Here is a 5961-nt window from a genome sequence, read left to right as displayed (position 1 = left end):
GGGGCGGACAGCTGTTACTGTAAGAATGAAGAGAGAGGGGCGGACAGCTGTTACTGTAAGAATGAAGAGAGAGGGGCAGACAGCTGTTACTGTAAGAATGAAGAGCGAGGGGCAGACAGCTGTTACTGTAAGAATGAAGAGAGAGGGGCGGACAGCTGTTACTGTAAGAATGAAGAGAGAGGGGCAGAGAGCTGTTACTGTAAGAATGAAGAGAGAGGGGCAGACAGCTGTTACTGTAAGAATGAAGAGAGAGGGGCAGACAGCTGTTACTGTAAGAATGAAGAGAGAGGGGCGGACAGCTGTTACTGTAAGAATGAAGAGAGAGGGGCAGAGAGCTGTTACTGTAAGAATGAAGAGAGAGGGGCGGACAGCTGTTTCTGTAAGAATGAAGAGAGAGGGGCGGACAGCTGTTACTGTAAGAATGAAGAGAGAGGGGCGGACAGCTGTTACTGTAAGAATGAAGAGAGAGGGGCGGACAGCTGTTACTGTAAGAATGAAGAGAGAGGGGCAGACAGCTGTTACTGTAAGAATGAAGAGAGAGGGGCGGACAGCTGTTACTGTAAGAATGAAGAGAGAGGGGCGGACAGCTGTTACTGTAAGAATGAAGAGAGGGGCAGACAGCTGTTACTGTAAGAATGAAGAGAGAGGGGCGGACAGCTGTTACTGTAAGAATGAAGAGAGAGGGGCGGACAGCTGTTACTGTAAGAATGAAGAGAGCGGGGCAGACAGCTGTTACTGTAAGAATGAAGAGAGAGGGGCAGACAGCTGTTACTGTAAGAATGAAGAGAGCGGGGCAGACAGCTGTTACTGTAAGAATGAAGAGAGAGGGGCAGACAGCTGTTACTGTAAGAATGAAGAGAGAGGGGCGGACAGCTGTTACTGTAAGAATGAAGAGAGCGGGGCAGACAGCTGTTACTGTAAGAATGAAGAGAGGGGCAGACAGCTGTTACTGTAAGAATGAAGAGAGCGGGGCAGACAGCTGTTACTGTAAGAATGAAGAGAGAGGGGCAGACAGCTGTTACTGTAAGAATGAAGAGAGAGGGGCAGACAGCTGTTACTGTAAGAATGAAGAGAGAGGGGCGGACAGCTGTTACTGTAAGAATGAAGAGAGAGGGGCGGACAGCTGTTACTGTAAGAATGAAGAGAGCGGGGCAGACAGCTGTTACTGTAAGAATGAAGAGAGCGGGCGGACAGCTGTTACTGTAAGAATGAAGAGAGAGGGGCGGACAGCTGTTACTGTAAGAATGAAGAGAGGGGCGGACAGCTGTTACTGTAAGAATGAAGAGAGAGGGGCAGAGAGCTGTTACTGTAAGAATGAAGAGAGAGGGGCAGAGAGCTGTTACTGTAAGAATGAAGAGAGGGGCAGAGAGCTGTTACTGTAAGAATGAAGAGAGGGGCAGAGAGCTGTTACTGTAAGAATGAAGAGAGAGGGGCAGACAGCTGTTACTGTAAGAATGAAGAGAGAGGGGCGGACAGCTGTTACTGTAAGAATGAAGAGAGAGGGCAGAGAGCTGTTACTGTAAGAATGAAGAGAGAGGGGCGGACAGCTGTTACTGTAAGAATGAAGAGAGAGGGGCAGAGATGTTACTGTAAGAATGAAGAGAGAGGGGCGGACAGCTGTTACTGTAAGAATGAAGAGAGAGGGGCAGACAGCTGTTACTGTAAGAATGAAGAGAGAGGGGCAGAGAGCTGTTACTGTAAGAATGAAGAGAGAGAGGGCAGAGCTGTTACTGTAAGAATGAAGAGAGAGGGGCAGACAGCTGTTACTGTAAGAATGAAGAGAGGGGCAGACAGCTGTTACTGTAAGAATGAAGAGAGAGGGGCAGACAGCTGTTACTGTAAGAATGAAGAGAGCGGGGCAGACAGTTGTTACTGTAAGAATGAAGAGAGAGAGGGGCGGACAGCTGTTACTGTAAGAATGAAGAGAGAGGGGCAGAGAGCTGTTACTGTAAGAATGAAGAGAGAGGGGCAGAGAGCTGTTACTGTAAGAAAGAAGAGAGAGGGGCAGAGAGCTGTTACTGTAAGAATGAAAAGAGAGGGGCAGACAGCTGTTACTGTAAGAATGAAGAGAGAGGGGCAGAGAGCTGTTACTGTAAGAATGAAGAGAGAGGGGCAGACAGCTGTTACTGTAAGAATGAAGAGAGAGGGGCAGACAGCTGTTACTGTAAGAATGAAGAGAGAGAGGGCAGAGAGCTGTTACTGTAAGAATGAAGAGAGAGGGGCAGGCAGCTGTTACTGTAAGAATGAAGAGAGGGGCGGACAGCTGTTACTGTAAGAATGAAGAGAGAGGGGCGGACAGCTGTTACTGTAAGAATGAAGAGAGAGGGCAGAGAGCTGTTACTGTAAGAATGAAGAGAGAGGGGCAGACAGCTGTTACTGTAAGAATGAAGAGAGAGAGGGCAGAGAGCTGTTACTGTAAGAATGAAGAGAGAGGGGCAGGCAGCTGTTACTGTAAGAATGAAGAGAGGGGCGGACAGCTGTTACTGTAAGAATGAAGAGAGAGGGGCGGACAGCTGTTACTGTAAGAATGAAGAGAGAGGGCAGAGAGCTGTTACTGTAAGAATGAAGAGAGAGGGGCAGACAGCTGTTACTGTAAGAATGAAGAGAGAGGGGCGGACAGCTGTTACTGTAAGAATGAAGAGAGAGGGGCAGAGAGCTGTTACTGTAAGAATGAAGAGAGAGGGGCAGACAGCTGTTACTGTAAGAATGAAGAGAGAGGGGCGGACAGCTGTTACTGTAAGAATGAAGAGAGAGGGGCGGACAGCTGTTACTGTAAGAATGAAGAGAGAGAGGGGCGGACAGCTGTTACTGTAAGAATGAAGAGAGAGGGGCAGAGATGTTACTGTAAGAATGAAGAGAGAGGGGCGGACAGCTGTTACTGTAAGAATGAAGAGAGAGGGGCGGACAGCTGTTACTGTAAGAATGAAGAGAGAGAGGGCAGAGAGATGTTACTGTAAGAATGAAGAGAGAGAGAGGGGCGGACAGCTGTTACTGTAAGAATGAAGAGAGAGAGGGCAGAGAGCTGTTACTGTAAGAATGAAGAGAGAGGGGCAGGCAGCTGTTACTGTAAGAATGAAGAGAGCGGGCGGACAGCTGTTACTGTAAGAATGAAGAGAGAGGGGCGGACAGCTGTTACTGTAAGAATGAAGAGAGAGGGGCGGACAGCTGTTACTGTAAGAATGAAGAGAGAGGGGCAGAGAGCTGTTACTGTAAGAATGAAGAGAGAGGGGCAGAGAGCTGTTACTGTAAGAATGAAGAGAGGGGCAGAGAGCTGTTACTGTAAGAATGAAGAGAGGGGCAGAGAGCTGTTACTGTAAGAATGAAGAGAGAGGGGCAGACAGCTGTTACTGTAAGAATGAAGAGAGAGGGGCGGACAGCTGTTACTGTAAGAATGAAGAGAGAGGGCAGAGAGCTGTTACTGTAAGAATGAAGAGAGAGGGGCGGACAGCTGTTACTGTAAGAATGAAGAGAGAGGGGCAGAGATGTTACTGTAAGAATGAAGAGAGAGGGGCGGACAGCTGTTACTGTAAGAATGAAGAGAGAGGGGCAGACAGCTGTTACTGTAAGAATGAAGAGAGAGGGGCAGAGAGCTGTTACTGTAAGAATGAAGAGAGAGAGGGCAGAGCTGTTACTGTAAGAATGAAGAGAGAGGGGCAGACAGCTGTTACTGTAAGAATGAAGAGGGGCAGACAGCTGTTACTGTAAGAATGAAGAGAGAGGGGCAGACAGCTGTTACTGTAAGAATGAAGAGAGCGGGGCAGACAGTTGTTACTGTAAGAATGAAGAGAGAGAGGGGCGGACAGCTGTTACTGTAAGAATGAAGAGAGAGGGGCAGAGAGCTGTTACTGTAAGAATGAAGAGAGAGGGGCAGAGAGCTGTTACTGTAAGAAAGAAGAGAGAGGGGCAGAGAGCTGTTACTGTAAGAATGAAGAGAGAGGGGCAGACAGCTGTTACTGTAAGAATGAAGAGAGAGGGGCAGAGAGCTGTTACTGTAAGAATGAAGAGAGAGGGGCAGACAGCTGTTACTGTAAGAATGAAGAGAGAGGGTCAGACAGCTGTTACTGTAAGAATGAAGAGAGAGAGGGCAGAGAGCTGTTACTGTAAGAATGAAGAGAGAGGGGCAGGCAGCTGTTACTGTAAGAATGAAGAGAGGGGCGGACAGCTGTTACTGTAAGAATGAATTGAGAGGGGCGGACAGCTGTTACTGTAAGAATGAAGAGAGAGGGCAGAGAGCTGTTACTGTAAGAATGAAGAGAGAGGGGCAGACAGCTGTTACTGTAAGAATGAAGAGAGAGAGGGCAGAGAGCTGTTACTGTAAGAATGAAGAGAGAGGGGCAGGCAGCTGTTACTGTAAGAATGAAGAGAGGGGCGGACAGCTGTTACTGTAAGAATGAAGAGAGAGGGGCGGACAGCTGTTACTGTAAGAATGAAGAGAGAGGGCAGAGAGCTGTTACTGTAAGAATGAAGAGAGAGGGGCAGACAGCTGTTACTGTAAGAATGAAGAGAGAGGGGCGGACAGCTGTTACTGTAAGAATGAAGAGAGAGGGGCAGAGAGCTGTTACTGTAAGAATGAAGAGAGAGGGGCAGACAGCTGTTACTGTAAGAATGAAGAGAGAGAGGGCAGAGAGCTGTTACTGTAAGAATGAAGAGAGAGGGGCAGACAGCTGTTACTGTAAGAATGAAGAGAGAGAGGGCAGAGAGATGTTACTGTAAGAATGAAGAGAGAGAGAGGGGCGGACAGCTGTTACTGTAAGAATGAAGAGAGAGAGGGCAGAGAGCTGTTACTGTAAGAATGAAGAGAGAGGGGCAGACAGCTGTTACTGTAAGAATGAAGAGAGAGAGGGCAGAGAGCTGTTACTGTAAGAATGAAGAGAGCGGGGCAGACAGCTGTTACTGTAAGAATGAAGAGAGAGAGGGGCGGACAGCTGTTACTGTAAGAATGAAGAGAGAGGGGCAGAGAGCTGTTACTGTAAGAATGAAGAGAGAGGGGCGGACAGCTGTTACTGTAAGAATGAAGAGAGAGGGGCAGACAGCTGTTACTGTAAGAATGAAGAGAGGGGCAGACAGCTGTTACTGTAAGAATGAAGAGAGAGGGGCGGACAGCTGTTACTGTAAGAATGAAGAGAGAGGGGCAGAGAGCTGTTACTGTAAGAATGAAGAGAGGGGCGGACAGCTGTTACTGTAAGAATGAAGAGAGAGGGGCAGAGAGCTGTTACTGTAAGAATGAAGAGAGAGGGGCGGACAGCTGTTACTGTAAGAATGAAGAGAGCGGGGCGGACAGCTGTTACTGTAAGAATGAAGAGAGAGGGGCAGACAGCTGTTACTGTAAGAATGAAGAGAGAGGGGCAGACAGTTGTTACTGTAAGAATGAAGAGAGATGGGCGGACAGCTGTTACTGTAAGAATGAAGAGAGAGGGGCGGACAGCTGTTACTGTAAGAATGAAGAGAGAGAGAGGGCAGAGAGCTGTTACTGTAAGAATGAAGAGAGAGGGGCAGACAGCTGTTACTGTAAGAATGAAGAGAGAGAGAGGGCAGAGAGCTGTTACTGTAAGAATGAAGAGAGAGGGGCGGACAGCTGTTACTGTAAGAATGAAGAGAGAGGGGCGGACAGCTGTTACTGTAAGAATGAAGAGAGAGGGGCAGACAGCTGTTACTGTAAGAATGAAGAGAGAGGGGCAGACAGCTGTTACTGTAAGAATGAAGAGAGAGGGGCAGACAGCTGTTACTGTAAGAATGAAGAGAGAGGGGCGGACAGCTGTTACTGTAAGAATGAAGAGAGAGGGGCAGAGAGCTGTTACTGTAAGAATGAAGAGAGAGGGGCGGACAGCTGTTACTGTAAGAATGAAGAGAGGGGTGGACAGCTGTTACTGTAAGAATGAAGAGAGAGGGGCAGACAGCTGTTACTGTAAGAATGAAGAGAGAGGGGCAGAGAGCTGTTACTGTAAGAATGAAGAGAGAGGG

The sequence above is a fragment of the Salvelinus namaycush genome, chromosome 34 (genome assembly GCF_016432855.1).
Source record: "Salvelinus namaycush isolate Seneca chromosome 34, SaNama_1.0, whole genome shotgun sequence".
Taxonomy (NCBI): Eukaryota; Metazoa; Chordata; class Actinopteri; order Salmoniformes; family Salmonidae; genus Salvelinus; species Salvelinus namaycush.
Note: the sequence above shows the minus strand (reverse complement) of the source record.